At 51.0% G+C, this 17,433-nt stretch overlaps 1 protein-coding gene across 13 annotated transcripts in view; it reads left to right on the forward strand.

Annotated features, from left to right (window-relative positions):
- Positions 1–9,815: 9,815 nt before the first annotated feature.
- The window catches only part of PCBP3 (poly(rC) binding protein 3), a 182,919-nt gene continuing 175,301 nt past the window's right edge, over positions 9,816–17,433 (forward strand). For all 13 annotated transcript variants that reach the window (XM_033126345.1, XM_033126327.1, XM_033126401.1 and 10 more), the window contains exon 1: positions 9,816–9,992. The gene's annotated coding sequence lies outside the window, so the exon portion shown is untranslated. The remainder of the gene's footprint in view (positions 9,993–17,433) is intronic.

Here is a 17,433-nt window from a genome sequence, read left to right on the forward strand (position 1 = left end):
TTTGATAGGAGGAATGCCAAAGCATTTGTGGCCATCTTGAATCTTCCACAGACAGCACGTCAATAGGCTGGGAACTCCACAAGCCATTGGATGGGATGCTGGGAAACACAGTAAGAACAAGGAAGGAAAGCCCGGACCCACGTGCTCATCAAATGCTGTAGGATATATCACTCTGTCCTCCAAGGACATTTGGCTGCCTCCGTGAGGCTGCTGGTCTCCCCGAAGTAAGGAAGCTTGTTGGTCTGTGCTGTTGGCAGGCTAGGCACCCAGCAGTGGCCGTCACTGGATCAGACTGAATGAGGGGAAGGCCTTGCTGTTGGATCCATGCATGGCCTTCATGCCTTTTCTCCTGGCCACTGAGAGGCTGGCTGGTACCCACTGATGAGTCATCCCGCCTACTTCCCGTGGAGATACTTCCTGTGGAGGAGGTGCTTTCTGGAGTTTGTAAGGCACAAAGAGCTTCGGGCACTGGTCCTCTTTCTCAGGGCTGTCCACACACCTCTTCTCCTAAGTTTCTTCTTTCCAATTTTCTAATCGTTTTCCTTGCAGGTCCTTGATCAACAAGCCAAGCCATTTGGGTTGCTTGCCTCGGAGCCTGTAAATATCCTTACCTTGCCGCATTTATCACTCCGTATAAGTGGAATTATTAAGTGTTATGCTCACAGCTCTTCTAGGAGGAGTCCCTTCACCACCTATAGGGACACCCAAAGGGGGTCATCAGATGGCAGTAGTCATTTCTGGCTGGCACCAACATACAGTGCTAACCCATCTGTGTTTCAGGCTGGAATTTCTACCTCGTCTATCGTTTACTGTAGAGAACCTCCGTGAGACCATGGGTAATGTGGAGGACGAGGCATCAGTGTCATGGAGGTAGGTGACATGGGGTCTAGACCAGCGGGAACTTGCCCGTGCCTTCGGATGCTGCTCAGGCCTGATCCCCCACGCACGATTTCCGTCATGTGATGGACGGATGGCTGCTGCCCTCACCTTACCTATGACTCTATAGACCTGGAGAGACAAAGCTCGTACACGCAGTTCTGGTCACCTACCGTGTTTCCCCGAAAATAAGACCTACCCAGACACTCAGCTCTAATGCGTCTTTTGGAGCAAAAATTAATTTTACTATAATATAAGACCGGGTCTTATATAATATAATATAATATAATATAATATAATATAATATAATATAATATAATATAATACCAGGTCTTGTATTAATTTTTGCTTCAAAAGACGCATTAGAGCTGATTGTCCGGCTAGGTCTTATTTTCAGGGAAACACGGTAGTGCCTGATGTCTCATACTCAATCTCTACTCTCACCCCAAAGCCTGGCAGAAGCCCTTTCTGAAATGCAGGGCAGTTCCTGGCCACGGAAGGCATTGCCTCTCCTGAAAACTCTTAAGGATCTGCGCTGTGATGCTTGTACTAGGATTGACCAGAAAGTCCACCATGTTCTTCTCACCGTAAATACTTCTGGAACCACTGGCTCTGCTGATCACCTAGGGCAAGAGGTTCGTGTCATGGCCTGGAGTTGCTGCAGAGCCTCCTTTCGCTTGGGGCTCCCCAGAAACTGGCTGCCTTCTGAATGTGCTGAGTGGGTTGGATCATTATTTCCAATAGTGGTATATATTATCTTATTTTTAAAATTGAAGGAGCCTTCCCAAAACCTGTGCCTCTGTCTTAGTGGTGGAGGTTTAAGGTGCAACAGCTTGTCATTTACGTAGAGGACATGCCCAAATCACTGAATCCCTAAAACCTCTCTCAGTGGTCGGCCCCTGCGTCTTCACAGGCTTAGCTGCCATCCTCTGGCACATGGCTCATTCTGGGCAGCTAGGGGACTGGCCAATTCCTGCTTATCAGCTATGATGAGCTTAATCTTGTCACTAGAATAGGCCATGCTATCAAGGTGCCCGTAGACTGTATATGACTGAGGACAGAAGGATACCGGAGCTCCTAGGATAGCATCGTGAATATGTACTGCTGTCCTTGCTACGTATAGGTGTCTGGCTTTTGGTCCTTCATGTGGATGGGATTGAGAAGAAAACAGTCATGGGATGTAAAGGACAGAACAGGGAATACTCATACAGTCAATAACATGGTTATAACTCTGTGTAGTGTCAGGTGGGGACTGGACTAATAGGGGGATCACTTTGTAAGTTATATAGATGTCCAACCGCTATGCTGTGCACCTGAAACTAATATAGTACTGAATGTCAACTGTAATTGAAAAATAATAAGAGCTGCATTCCCCATGCCGGAGGCTGGGACCACCTGCCCAGTGAAGATGCCACATCTGCTCCAGCAGCAGTACTTGGGCTACCTGTGCCCTTCCTCCTGGCACACGCCCTTTCTCACGAAACAGCTGGCTTGAGGAAGGGAGTCAACTAACAGGCATATTAAAGTGTGTGCAGCCATATTAAAATGTGTGTTACTGTGAGGGTCTTACTGCAGGTTGTCACTGCATTGTGTTCCTGTTTCCAGGATTGGCACCTCTGGTGGCAGGACAGACAGAGCACTTTTACATGACTGGTGGCCTACCGTGCAGGGGCGAGGGTGGAAGTGTGGCCTGGGTGCCCCCAGGTGCTGTGAGTTCTGTGTCCAGCACATGGAGTACCTGCCACATGGACTGTGGGGTTGTCAGCTCCCTCTGGGCCCATGTGCCCCGGAATGCTCCTATAGGGCAGCCTGTCCCTTTCAGTCCTGTCGTCAGCACAAGCTGTCCTCCTGTTGGCCTTGGCCCAGAGGCCTCCTGGGAGGCTCATGGCTGGCCCCCCACCCCATCCCCGTGTGAATGCTGAGGGAGCTGCAGGAGCACCCTTTCTCCTGGCACGCTTTATTCAAGGGAGCCTGGGTACTGCTGCTGTGACACCCCAGATCCCCTCCTGCCTTCAGGGATCTCGTGCTGAGAAGGAGGCACCAGTCTCTATGTTCCAGGGACATTGTCACACTCTCCTGAGAAGTCTGTTACTCTGCCCCACACAGGGATGGCATTCAGGGTCCCCCCACTCCAGGCTGCCTCACCCCGGGGAGCAATTTCCTTGGAGCTTCTCTCACATTTGGTGGAGGTGGAGAGGTAGGAGGGGAAGCCTGTTGTCACTGACTGTGTCCTCCTGATAAGGCAGTGTCTCATAGGACTTCGACACCCCCATCCTCTCCCCATGTGTACGGGGTGGGGACAGACATCTGGTATTAGTTTCAGCCACGGTCTCCAGAGTGTGGGTGTGTACATGTGTGCATGCGTGTGTACATGTTTTTATGTGTGCATGAGTGTGTGTACGTGTGTGGTGTACATGTGTGCATGAGTGTGTACATGTGTGCACGCATGTGTGCATGTGTTCATATGCTCACGAGCGAGTACATGTGTGCTCACATGTTTTCATGTGTGAACATATGTGCCTGTGTACATGTTTTCGTGTGTGCATGTGTGCATGTTTCATGTGCACATGAGTGTGTACATATGTGCATGTGTACATGTATGTGCATGTGTACATGTTTTCATGTGCACATGGGTGTGTACTTGTGTGCATTCGTGTGCACATGTTTTCATGTGTGCATGCCTGTGTGTATATGTGTGCATGCGTGTGTACATGTTTTCATGTGCACACGAGTGTGTGTACATGTGTGCATGCGTGTGTGTTTGGGATGGGACTGTGCACTTCTTCCTCAGCTTGGCTTTGAAGCTGCCGCCAAGCCAGCACTGTGTCCCTGCATGTGAAGCACTTTGCAAATACGACTTCAAACCTCCCTCTCTTCCCAGTTAGCCCCCAGAAGTCCCCTGTGGAAACCCACAGTAGCCGCGTGGGCCCGCCAGGTTAGACGAGGTGGCAAGTGTCTGTCACGGGTCTATGGGTGCAATTGAGCCCCATCCATCTGCATTGGGGAGGGCTGGCAGTTCTGCTAGTTCCGTCCACCCAGGAGCCCAGACATGGCCGAAACGTGTGGTTTGGGCACAGCCAGCCTCAAACTCTGCTCCACTGCACGTGGCTGCTCCACTTCAGAGCGCATAGTGACCAGAAAGAAAAGAATGACAGCAGTAGCCCCTCGCACGTGTGCGGCTCTTTGGGGTTGCAAAGCCTGCCTCGTGTGCAGTAAGAGCCACTGACTGTTCAGCTCTCCTCTGAGCAGTTTACAAGCTCATCCACGTGACGTCCACACCAGCAGCATCGTCAGTTCCTTCTGGGCCCTTTCAGCCAAAGACAGCAAGGGACTGGGCTCTGCTGCCCTCCAGGCTGGGCGCTGTGTGGGAAGGACTGCTGGCAGGGTCGGCCAAGGGGTGGACAGACCTGCGCTGGCCCTTGGGGCATGTGCTCACCTGTCCTCCAGGGAGTTGCCCTCAGCGGTCTGAGGCTCCTGGTGGCCATGGCGAGGGCTGAGGATTTTCCTCAGAAGGTATAAGAGTGACCAGGGTAGAGAGACAACTATCTATGAGTGAGCGGGATGGCCAAGGCAGGCGCAAAGGAGGGAAGGACCTCAAGCATCTGCATGTCAGGCTGGGGGAGGGAGCGAACCTGCCTTTGCACCGCCCCCCACCAGGAGAATCCTTCTGCAGCTCTGATGACTGTCCCAAGTCTAGTGTGGGACCCCTGGCTCTGCATCTTAGGGGGTGGCTGGTATAGCACACTTGAGACCTTCTGAGGATTTGCTCCGTAGCCTTGTCTTTCTTCACGGGTTTGCAAATTCCTCAGCTCCCTCCCTGCTGGCCCGGGGGTGTCACAGTGCATGGCCTGGCCAGGTCCCAGGCAGTGGTGGAGGGCTGGTAATTGGGAGAGGTGCTACTGGGAACTGTCTGTGAGCCAGATTCCCAGCTCGGGGTCCCTGCTATAGCAAAGGGGTTTCCTCCTTAATGTACATTTTAATGGTTTATTTATCAACATTTACATTCTTGTATTTTCACCGTAAGATTCTCCACAGGGGTCTTTGATGGCAGGAGTCAAAGACCAATAAAGTACAAAGAGCACAATTGCAAACTAATGACATAGATGGAACCCTAAGAAAATTGGCGGCCCCTAGTAAATAAGGGTGTGGCAGGCTGGACCAAACCTGTGCCCTCACCCTCCTTGTGTTACAAAGCTGTTCTACTCATCAGAGGTCTGTGTGTTTAAATCTTCTCCACAGACACAGCTGGACATGCTTATTTATGTCAACAAAAAGTTTCACCTCACCCTAATCAAAGAAGAAGCAGGAATTAGGAGTGCATTTCAGAACACTAGATATATGCAGGCAAAGCAGGGGTGTCTACTCACCCCCACATTCAGCCACAAAACTTGGGGCACATTCTTCTGGCAGGAGTCAGAAGCCTTGTGTTTCTGCCCAGCCTCTTCCTGCTGCCAGAGTGGAGGGAGAGAGGGTGGCCCAAATAAACACCGTAGTTCTCACTGTAGAGCCTCAGTGGTGCCTCGGCCCATGGAGGTGGGCTGGGATTTTCACCCACCCAAAGTTCTGGAAACAACAGGAAAGTCAGATGACCCCAGTTACGGCTGCTCCTGCGAAGTGTGAGCAGATGTGCTTCTTTTCAGAGACCAAAAAGAAGGCAATACCCTCTCCTGTTTATGCAAAATGTTAGAAGCCTTGCACATAAAGAAAGCTAAAAGTGGGGCTGCTCGCTGGCAGTGGGGAGGGCCCCAGAGCCTGACAAGTGCCTAGGGGCCTGGGGCTGGCTAGAGAAGCTTTCTCCCTCCCTTCCTCTGTTTGTTTCTCTGTCTCTCACCCTCCCTCTGTCTCTCACTGTCTTTGTTTTCCTCTGTGTGTGTCTCTCTGTCTCTTTCTCTCTCTCCCTCCCTCTCTCACTCTCTCACTCTCTCCTTCCCTCTCTGTATCTGCCCCTCTGCCTCTCTCCTTCTTCCTGCATGTCTATCCTGGATACCCGTCCACACCCACCTTTCCTTCTGCAGCATATTTCCAGCAGCCCCCTCGTCCGAGGGCACCTCAGAGGTCTGGTTGGCCATAGCTTTGTTCCCTGTGGGACGCGCCTATGGTGGTTTAGGAGCTGCTCCTTCAGCAAGGGGATTGGGGGGCAGGCACGGGAGGAGACCCCTTGATTGCCCTACCTAATCGCAGTCAGATGCCTCAGCAGCTGCGAAGACAGATCAGGTGCCATCTTTTGTTTCTGACATCACAGCGAGACACCTGTGTGCATAGACTGGTGTACCTGCCTTGCGACTTTCACTGCATCACTCTGCCTGTCACAGAATCACCTCTGAGCTCAGAGACCCAGCCCTGACTCCCCAGGCAGCTTTCTGTGAGGACAGTGGGGCAGTGCTGGGAAGGGGGGCAGGCTGGTGAGACTTTAGGGGCTGCCTGGGGGTGTGGTCCTATGCAGAGGGCTTCTGCCTCAGTGTTTTTTTTGTGTGTGTGTGTGGGGGGCATTTTAGTGGCATTGCCCCGTTCCCCACTGCGCAAACTCTGTCCTTGTGTTTTCGAGGAGCAAAAGGGGTGATTGTGACGACAATGTGAGTTCTCACCATGGCAGACCAATGTGCGGTGAGGTCCTGCAGAAAGCCAGCAGGTACCCTGTATCCCACAGCAGACCTCTCCCTGTAGCAGGGCAGAGGGGGCCCTCTGCAGCTGGGGTGCTGGGTGCCGCGTGCAAGGGAGCTTGGGGGAGACCTACACACCTGGGAAGACATGACACTAATTACCCCTGGGACTGTTTCTGCACACAACTCTTTTCCCGGCCCTGTTATGCCATCTATTAGGGAGCCAAGAAGGCTCTTGCCCCACCCCTCCAGATGCTCCAGCCTGTGGTAACTGACCACCCCCAGTTCCCTGGTGGCGGGGATGTGTGTGATAATAGGCAGGCCTGCTCTCTGAGGCTTCTCAGGGCTTGATCTGACATCATTCCAAGCAGATAATTATGAGGCTCCTTCCTTCCCCCGCTCCCTGCATCCCCCAACAAGACACCATGGAGTTATTTATAAACGCGGGCCGCTGGATGCACTTCTCCCAGGAAGGGCTGCAGTGACAACGGTGAACGCACAGGCTCGCACGGCGCTAATGGAGGGGAAGTGCAGGAACCTTGTGGCGGAGCCTGGAGGCGGGTTGGTCCTGATCGGGGCGGAGCACAGGCCTGCTGCGCCCCGCCCAGCTGCTGCGGCGCGGCCCTCGGGCCCGCAGTTCGGCTTTCAGAGATCTGCTCATTTACGATAAGTCGCCTGCAGACGCGGACTGTCGTGTGTGTCAAGGGCGGAGGCTGGAGATGAGCTGCTTTCTTTCCCCCCAGGCTTGGCAGGAACTGGAAATAATTGAAACTTGTTACGGTCCAACATGCTGTCCCGGAAACACTATCATTACTTTCCTAATGACTAACTGTGTCTTTCAGGCGAGGAAGGCAGCTGAGAGGCCTCCGGCTCCTGGAGAGGACCAGGACGTCGGAGGCGGGCAGCCTGTAATCTGCGGGGAGGGTACTGAAGGCCTTTGCGTGTGCCCCCGCCCTGCACTCTGGCCTTGGGAATGGAGAGCCAGGGTCCCTTTGGCCTCTTTGCCTGCAGAGTCAAACTGAGGCTGACAGCCAGAGACACCAAATGTGGACGCTGCCGATCCTTGGTCTCTGGGTCCAAGGCCTACAGAAAACGCTGCCACCATCCCTTCTTCACTTTCCAGCATCATGTTCAGTGTCCCCACTCTGGGACCACTCAACCAGGGCCTCTGCCTCCCTCTCTTGTTACAGCCTCCTCCCTACCCCCAGAGCGGTCATCTAGAGCAACGGTTAACCAAGTCTCCCTGCTTGGAATGTGGCAGGTGCCACCCACTGCTGGGACCGTTCCTGTAGCCTCTGCTGCTGCCTTTGTAGGTCACCTCACCCACAGTATCTTCTTACCCTCCAGCCCGGGCCCTTTCTTTTTCAAAGATTGTCTTTGAATTACACAAGTTACATGTGAAGACAAAGGAGCAGGCTGCTCTTTCTGACCTCTCCCCACCCCCATGTCTTTCCCCATCTGGTGTGGATCATCCAGAACTTTCTCTCTGGGTATTGCCCAGTCTCGCCTGCCTTTGGGTGCTGGGGCTTCCCTGTATACTGGGGGTGAGGCTCTAGTACTAGGCCATTTCCAATACTTTCAAAAAAAGGTCATGTGTAGGTACCTGACCACTGCACTGTACACCTGAAGCTGAAGCTGAATAATACTGAATGTCAAGTATAATTTAATATATGTATGGTCGCAGGATGTGGAGTACAACATAGAGAATAGTCAGTGGAATTGTAACAGCTACGTATATACCATGTCAGAGGGGCAGTAGGTTGGGGGAGGGGGATTACCACTTTGTGAGGGGTGTAAACGTCTATTACATTGCTTTGTACACCCGAAACTAATAATAAAAAAGAAGAGGTCATAATGGTGAGCTTTGAGTGTGTGGGCTTGCTGCCCCTGTCCTTCTGCTCTTCACCAACCACAAAGCCGTAGGTTCTTAGAGGAGAGGCTGGGGACATGCCTCCTGTCCCCGTCTAGGAGCAAACGGTGCCAACAGGGCCCTGAGTCGGACTGCTTGCGGGGGACACAGCCATTCCCAGGCTCCTCCCCAAGCCCTACTCTGGTGGCCCCTTGCTCCGAGGCCGAGGAGGCAGAGGAAAGCTGCGCACCATCCGGGGGTCCGGGGTCGCGCGGGACCGACGTCACGGGACTCCGCCGGGTCGTCTGTCCCGCCCCCTAGGGACTCCCGAGGTTCCGAGAAATACGTGGTGCCTGTGACCTGGCTAGTGCCATCGATGTTGGACTGGAAGAAGTAATCCTCGCTGAGAATAGGCCACAATGCACAAACGGGACACGAGGGTTCAGTGCCACGAGAATGACCGGAAAAGAAACAAGACAGCAGAAGGCAGCCCAGGAGGTGTGGAGAAAGGGTTATGACATGAAACACCCGGACATGGTCTGTCCCCGAGGACAGTCCAGCTCTTCAGTCTTCCTGGGTCCACCGGCCTCGGGTCACCTGCGGACAGCTGTGCCAACGAGGCACCTGCGAACATCTGTGCGCAAGCCCACCTTCTTCCTGGGTCCGCCAGGCGGGCAGACGGGCGTACGCCGGACACACGGATTCCGGGGCATGGAAGGAAGAAGGGACACTTGCGAGGTGTCGGGACAGGTAAGGGGCCGGGCTCGCCGGGAGGCGTCAGAGCCCAGTCCCAGAGGGGCAGGGGCGGTGGCCGGTGAGGGTGACCCGGACGAGGTCTAGGGAGCAGGTCCGGAGGCCGGCAGGACTGTCTGCTTTACTGACTACCCAAGGACCCCGGCCTGCGGGAAAGGAGGGTGCGGGCGCCGCGCCCGGGCAGGTCCAGGTTCACACCGCGGGTCCGACCCTTGGACTGCCCAGGCCAAGACCGGGCCAGAGACCCGCCTCTCCCAAATCCGGAGGCCCACCCCAGGCCACTCTCCGGGATAGTGGACCGCCTCCTACCCTGCTCCAATTTGTGTTCTGGCCGCACCCATCTTTGTGGGACCCACCCTGGCCCCACCTCTACCTGTGGTCCCGCCCCTACCCCCGCCCCAGGCCTCTCCCTGCTCCGCCCTATTTACGGCTCCGCCCCACCCCGCCCCCGCCCCGCCCCGAGACCACCCCCCTCCCAAGACCCCTTTTCTTCCCCGCCCCAAATTTCCGTCACGCCCCCATCGCTATTCGCCCAGTCCAACCCCCGCCCCCGGGACGCTAATTGGTTGCTTTCTTTAGAGCTTTCCGGGTTCCGATTGGTCTTCCCCGTCGCCGTTCCGCCATTCGATTGGCCCGCGGGGCCCGCTTTCGCGGGGCCCTGCACTTTGGTGGGGGCGGGGCTAGCGGCAGCGGGCGGTGCGAGATTGGTCGGCCGCACAGAGGGGGTGGACCTACGCAGCGCGCTGCGCCTCGGCTGGAGCGCGAGGAGCTCCTACCGCCGCCTCAGTCGCCTGAGTCGCCTCAGTCTCCTCAGACTCGGTCACTTCAGGCTCCGCCGTCGCCACCGGGATCTCCCCGTCCCCACCCCCGACCCCGCCCCGGCCTCCCACCGGCCGGCCCGGGCACGGTCTCTGGTAAGTGAGTGGTCGCGGGCCGGGGGCGGGGTCCGGTGGTGGAGCTGGGGTCTTGGCCGGGGGTCGGAGGTCTGGGGTCAAGCCGGGGTCGGGAGGCGATGGCCGGGGCGGCGACCTCCGGCGGCCGCCAACTTTGCCCGCAGGGCTCGCGGGCGGGGGGCGCACGTCTCGGGCCGAGCGAGCCCCCCGAGAGGCCGAAAGAGCGGAAGACCCCGCCCGGCCCCAGCCAACTTGGGCGGCAGCTGCGCGCCGGCGGGCGGGGTCGGGCCCGCGTCGACCCCTCCCCCAGCCGACCCGGGGGCGCCCGGCGGCCCCTGCGAGCTCACCGGGAGCTGTGGGGGGCCGGGCGGGGGGCTGGGCGGGACTCAGGTGACGAGTGCTGCCGGCCTCCCCACCCTCCCCCAATCCAGAAGTTGTCGGCGAGGGCTGTGCCTTCCCAAGCGTGTTGTTGGGCTCGCTTGGGGTGAACAGCTGCCACGATTTTGCTCTGGACTTTGTGAGGCTTAAGTTTCCAACGGTTTATACGTCCTCGCGTATGATTGAGAGGGATTCTGGGGGAAGGAGCGTCCCGGGCATTCCGGGCAGGCGGGTGGGAGGTGCTTCCGCAGACGCGCCGCCACTGAGCGCGACCACCGCGCGCCCCGCGGCGGAGGAGAGCGGGGGGCTCCGCGCTCGCCCGTCGTACGCTCCCTCAGACGCCGCCTCCGCCTCGGTAACTCGGGCGTGTGCGTCTCTTGGTCCACCCTGTGCCAAAGCGAGGGGCGGGCTACACGGGGCAGGCGCGCGTTCCTCTTTTTGGGTCACTGTTTCCTCCTCTTATTTGGGGATGGGTCAAAACGTGTTTCTTACTGTTCCCACAAGTGTTCTGCTCTGGAAGAATTGTTTAGTGAAAGTTTATTTTTTCTTTTTGCCTGGTGGCGTTTCTGGTTTTTTTCTTCCTACTCCGAAGTATCTTTCTCACGTAACAAATCTGAGCGTCCCCAAAAAGGTCTTCAGTCTTGCGCGTGGGCTTTCTCTTCCTCCTGCCTGCCTTCAAGGCAGCATGGACTTCCGGCCTCTTCGGCCCTGCAAGTGCATGAGCTAACCACACTCCCTGCGTTGATGAGGATTCATGGTGTGCGATTCGCCAGAAGGAGCACCAGGGCAGCAGGCCTTGGCAGACACCTTGGAGACTAGCCTGGGTTATATACAGATCCTCCAGTTCAAAGATTCCTCTGGCACAGGCCCTCACACATCCTTCCGAAATTTAACTTTTAGGGGTGAACTGTTGCCCCTTTTCTGTTTTTTGAACTTGGCTTAGATGTGGGCACCAAAGGAAGTGTGCAGGGGAACTTCCCTGTTGAAGAGAGATGATTCCGTCTCGAGCACTGGAACAAGTCGTCATCATAAAATGTCTCAGAGAGGCCAGTTTTGGTCCAAAGAGACAGTTTGCAGAACAGTGGCACTCTGGAGGGGTTGTTGGCCAGATCCCCAAAGACTTCATTGATTCTCACATTAGAGGAGCTGGAACAGTTGTGGATGGTGTTTTCAGACTTGGAAATCCATGGGAAACAGAGGGGTCTTCATATATAAATGCAGTCCCTGACCCACTGATGGCAGTCACTTTCAGTCCTGCTGTTTTTCACTTGGATGCAGGTGCTGTTGTTTATACAGTGCAGGTTCATTGCAAGTGTTTTAAAATTTATGTAACTTCATGTATTTTCTTAGTTAATACTCAATATTATAAAGTTGCGAAAAGGTTGGATGGTAAAAAGGTGAAAAAAATCTCCAATAACTGAAAAGCTTGGGCACTCTGTTTAGAATTCAGGGCTTTGTGACTGGCGTTGCCACAGGTGGTGCTGGTTATGGGTGACATTGCACCTGAGAACATCGCTTTTCTAGATATCGTTATTAATACTGAGAGTTAGAGAAAATGAACAGCTTATGGTTACAGGTTTTAGGTATTTAGGAGAAGATTTCAACATTTGTTCGTTTTTAAATATTTAGATGTTTAAAAAGAAGCTATCTCTTTCCTTGTTGTTAGAGGGAGACTCAGAGCTAGCTGCATTTATACTTGCGAAGTCCCCTGAGATCCTTGAAACAATCGAGCCATTCAAGGCTGGACACTATGTTTCAGTTTCAACAATTTCATTTCCTTGACCTGCATAGTCAGTTTCTGGACCTTTAGCTATTTTCGGTGGCAGAGTCATTCCTAATTGCACAGAAATCTCAGGGCTTTATTGTAAAGGTGATTACTGAAGTAGATTTTGGTAGATGGAAGTTGTATATGTCTTTGGTGAAGAAGGCTGGTCCTTTGGGCCACAACAAAGACGAATACCTGCTCGTGTATTAGGACACCCCAAACTTAAACATTAGAACGAATACTGTAGATTTTGGGGCGGCTCTGCAATCTCTTATGCCTGGTGGCAGGGACTCTGACAGGAAAGTGGTGAGTCCACTGTCCATGGTGCTGAATATTTCATCTGTTTTTTATTTGAGAGTGGTTTTTGGAATATGTTTTAAAATGAATTTCAGAATTCAAACTATTAAAGAAAAGTTGAACGGGGAGTTTTATTGAACCTGAAAGGAAGTGTGCATTTTAAAAACTCAAGCCGTGTTATTGTCTTTTTTTTTTTTTTAATGGATAATGGTGCGAACTCAGCATTCCTTTTCCCTTGCTTAGTCTCCTCCCTAGGTGGGAATTTTCTTACAAGAGTATGAACATCAAGTAACAAACCACTGAAATTAAATGAGACTCTGTTTGATTAACAACCATCCTCTTAAAAAATGTTGCTTTTTTATAATATGTATATGTATACCTATTTGTGCATAGAAGCAATTTCTTTTTCCCTAAACGGGGTTGATTGTAGCACCCCTCATGTCACCGTCATGGTGCTTCCCAGTCTTCCTGGAGAAGGACCGGAGCCCCTGACGAGTATGTGCTGGGGTTGTGGGCAGCTGCCAGGCGTTCCCGCCTCATTGAAGTAATCTACTCTTTCTTCTCTAATTCTGAGAACATGTTTGTAAATCATGTTAGATAAATCCTTTATTTCTCTTGAGGTTAATTTTGCCTGTTGCTTTAGAATTGCCCCCAGGTTAGCAGTAGAAATAATGGGTGTTACTTGTGGCACAGAGATTCTTCCACGTGATAGTAAATTGTGCATCAAACTAAGCAGTGGATTGTTGAGGTGTTTTGTTATGAGCATTTCAACTAGTTCTTTGGCCCCTTCGGTTGTACACTTAACCCAGGTTCCCTTTTGACATCTGTTTTGTTGAGAGAAACCCAGGGCAGCTTCCTTCTGCCTCCTCCCACCTCAGAAAGACTCTCTGAGGGCCTGCTCTTTGCCAGGCCCTATGATATGATCTGGGAACCCACAGGAGAATGAAGCAGGATTCTTTTTTTTCTTCTTTTTTAAAATTAGTTTCAGGTACACAAAACAATGTAATAGACATTTACCATTTATATCCCTCACACAGTGACAACCCCCCTTCCCCCATCCACTCCACTACCCCTCTGACATTGCACACAGCCATTACATTTCCACTGTCTCTATTTCTAATGCTGTACTCCGCTTCTTGTAAATATGTGTGTGTGTGTGTGTGTGTGTGTGTGTGTATACACACACACACACACATATATATAAAATTGTAGTTGACGTGGAGCAGGATTCTTACCATTGAAGGACTCACCACTCGGACTGAGGAAAGGACCTAAATGGATGGTGATGGGGCCACGCTCAGTGCTGCAATTGGGGTACACAGAAAGCTGGGTTAGTGTGTTGAGGAGGGGCGATTCATTTAGGCTGGGAATCAGAGAAGACTTCAGAGAGGAGGCTGAGCCCTGGAGGATGAATTGTAATTATTTGGGCATGGATGGGTATAAATTGGTTTGAAAAAGATAAGATGGTTGGCGTAACTGGAGAATGGTGTGTGGTGGTGCTGAGGCTGGAGGTGTAGGGGTATTGGGCTCCACTACAAGTGTGTGTAGGGGGGATAGTTGAGAAGAAGTTGTGTGGTATACAAAATAATGGCCTTCCAAAGCGCCCACATACTACTCCCCAGAACCTGTGAATATGTTATATTACCTGGCAAAGAGGATTGAAGGTAGCACACGGAATGAAGGTTACTGATTAGCTGATTTTAAAATAAAGAGATTCTCCTGGATTGCTTTGATGGGCCCAAAGTAATCACAGGGTCCTTAAGTGTGGAAGAGGGAGGCAGAAGAGGCGGTGTTCTAGTGATGCGAAATGAGGAAGATTTCCCATCAGTGCTGCCTTTGAAAATGAAAGGGGTCACGAGCCAAGGAGTTCAGGCAGCCTCCTGAAGCTAGAAAGGGCGAGAAAGTGGGTTCTCCCCAGAGCCTCCAGAAAGGAGCGCAGCCCTACCGACCCCTGGCTATAGCTCAGTGAGACCTGCATCTGACCTCTCATCTCCAGAGCTGTAAGGTCATTGATGTGTGCTGTGTTAAGCCCTAAATTGTGGAACTTTGTTAGAGCAGCCACAGGATGCAAGGTTGGGACTCTGCTCTCGGAAGTGTTAGCTGTGGAAGTTTAAGGAGGGAATGATTTGATCAGGCTGGCTGCAGAAGATAAACTGATTCAGCGGCTGTTGTGGGAGGAGGTGGCCCCAGGTAAGCACAGTTCTGATCCCCAGTTTCATCTGGCAAAACTGGCATGTGATACTGTCTTACCTGGCCCGTGTCCCGCCTTCAGTCTTCCTCCCGGCGGCCTGCTCAGTCTCCCTGCTCATTCCTTGTCCCCTTGGCCTACCCTGCCTCTGTGCGGGGCACTCAGGAGACAGTGGACCTGGTGTACGTCTGCCAGTGGGATTGTGGGGGCACAGGGAGGCACAGTTCCAACCACAGGCTGTCATCAGAGTACTTTCCGAGGGTTTGTTTCTTCACATCCTTGCTGATCCTTTATGTGTTCAGATGTTGTAATTGTTGTCAGTCTAGGAGATATGAACTATCTCACTGTTTTAATTTGCATTTCCTTGATTACTAGTGAATTTGAAGACTTCTTATCCATTTGGGTTTCCTCTGCTATAAATTGTATTCGTATATTTTGTCCATTTGTTGCTGGGGTTGTCCTTTTAATAGCTTTTTAAAAGTTCTTTATATATTCTGGATTCTATTTGTACCCTATTTTTATCCTTTAAAAATGCTGTTTCGATGAACAGATGTTTAATTTTAATGTAGTCATTTATCAATCTTTTTTTTATAGTTTGTAGTTATTAAGTCTTATTTAAGAAGTCCTTTGTTACCACAAGGTTACCATAAGATGACTTTAAAAAAAAGTTATCTTCTCTTTAAAAAAAAGTTTGAATATTTGCTTTTAATCTTCTACTTTGAACTTATTTTTCTGTGAGGTGTGAGGTAGAGGTATAATTTTAGAATTTTCCAAATACGTAACCCGTTGTGCCAGTACCAGCACTGAGTGCTGTCCTTGCCCAGTGATCTGCAACGTTACCTTTGAAACATACCAGATGTCCCAGCTGTGTGGATCTGTTTCTAATTTCTCCTTGTAAATAATGATAACGTCGTTTCTTCCTTCCTAGCCCTTAAATCTTTGTTTATTTTTGTTTATTGTTTATTTTTTCTCTCTCTTTGTTTGGACCACTAGACAGAGTTGTGATAGGTTATCCTAATAATGATTTTTAAAAATCATTACTAGATTTTCAATTTTATCAAATGGTTTTCTGTATCTATTTATATTTAGATGATTTTATGTTTTTTAAACTGTGACTGAGATGAAATATTTTAATCTTTTAATTTTAAGCCATCATTGATTTCTTAGATTAAACTGCATTTGTCATGATGTACTACGTTTAATAATTATATGGGATCCAATATGGTAATATTTCATTTAGGATTTTGGTACATATGCTCATTAGAAGTATTGGCCAATACTAACCCTTTCTTGTTTTGTTCTTATTCAGATCTAATGTCAAGGTGATGCTTCATTATCTCTGTAATCGTTTCTGAAAAGGAGGGATTTTTGTTCCTTGCAAGTTTTGCAAAATTGCTTCTTAAATGTCCTAGATCTGGGTCCTTTTAGAACATGGAGTCTTTTGCACCAGCAATTAATCGCTTTAGAAGGGTTGCTGGTCCATTCCGCTCACATTTTTGGCCAGAAGCAGTCATTCTGGCCATACCTAGTTTCAAATGGGGCAGGGAGGTGGGGTCTTCTATGTCCGGGAAGATTAGGACAACTGGATACTGGTAGATGTTACTAATATTTACCACACTATGGAGGCTACTTGATGACAGTGCTACAGAGTTAGCCAGAACTCACACTGTGTTTCTCTCTAGGTCTTGTTTGTAGGTGTTGCAAGTGTATTGGTCATCAAGAGACCAATGAGAAAGTGAAGTTAGACATCATATTGGTTTGTGTTTGTTGTGAACAAACTGTCCTTACTTTCTCTAGAACTCACCGTGAGAATTTCTGCCTCTCTACCTCACCTTATTGCAGAAGCAAAGTCTCCTTTTCTCTTTCCTTCCCACTGATCTGTCTTGATCATCCTTCAGGGCTGGCACAGGACATGTTGAAATTCGCTGTCAGCTCTGACCTGTGGTGAACTCTCCAATTTGTACATTACTCTACCGCCTCAGCAGGGCAGAGAGCAGGGTTCAGTTGTGTTTGGATGAGTTGATCAGAAGAAGAGTCTTCAGATCCACGTGCAAGCTTTCTTCCCTCCTTTGCTTGGGCTCTGCAGTAGGAAGCTAGAGATCGTGGAGAGACTCTGTGAAGGTGGCCCCACCGTGATCCCCACCTCCTAGTATCCATGCGCTTGCTGATTCCCTTACTTTGAAGTGGGACCTGTGACTTGCTTCAAACCAATGGAATATGGCAAAAGTGATGAGATGTCACTTCTGTGATTATGTTACATTATATACAATTTCATCGTGCTAGAAACTTATTTAGAGACTCTCTTAGCTGGCTTGAGTAAGTGGCTATGTTGGGGAAGCCCACACATAGGAAGAACTGCAGGTGGCCTCTAGGAGCTGAGGGTGGCATGCGGGGACAACCACAGGAAGCAGGGGCCCTCATTCCTGACTTCAGCAAGGAAACAGCTTGTGCTAGTAACCTGAGTGAGCTGGAAGTGGATTCTTCTGCAAACGAGCCTTCAGATGAGAACACAGCGACTACAGCCTTGTGAGACCCTCAGCAGGGGACCAGTTAAACCAGTTCAGACCCCTGACCCCAGGAACTGTGAGACAACAAATGTATATTGTTTTAAGTTCCTAAGTTTATGTCCATTGGTTATGCAGCTCTAGAAAACTAATGTCAGGTCTCTACTGACCTCCCAGTTACCCTCATTAGAAGTGGGTTTGGGTTGATGAAGGGTGTTTAAAAACTTTTTTCCTGTATATAAAATAATACAAATGTTTGGTGTAGAAAAATTGGAGCAAGCTGAAAGTATAAAGGACAAAAGGAACATTCTCCATAATCTTACCACACAA

The sequence above is a fragment of the Rhinolophus ferrumequinum genome, chromosome 2, assembly GCF_004115265.2.
Source record: "Rhinolophus ferrumequinum isolate MPI-CBG mRhiFer1 chromosome 2, mRhiFer1_v1.p, whole genome shotgun sequence".
NCBI lineage: Eukaryota > Metazoa > Chordata > Mammalia > Chiroptera > Rhinolophidae > Rhinolophus > Rhinolophus ferrumequinum.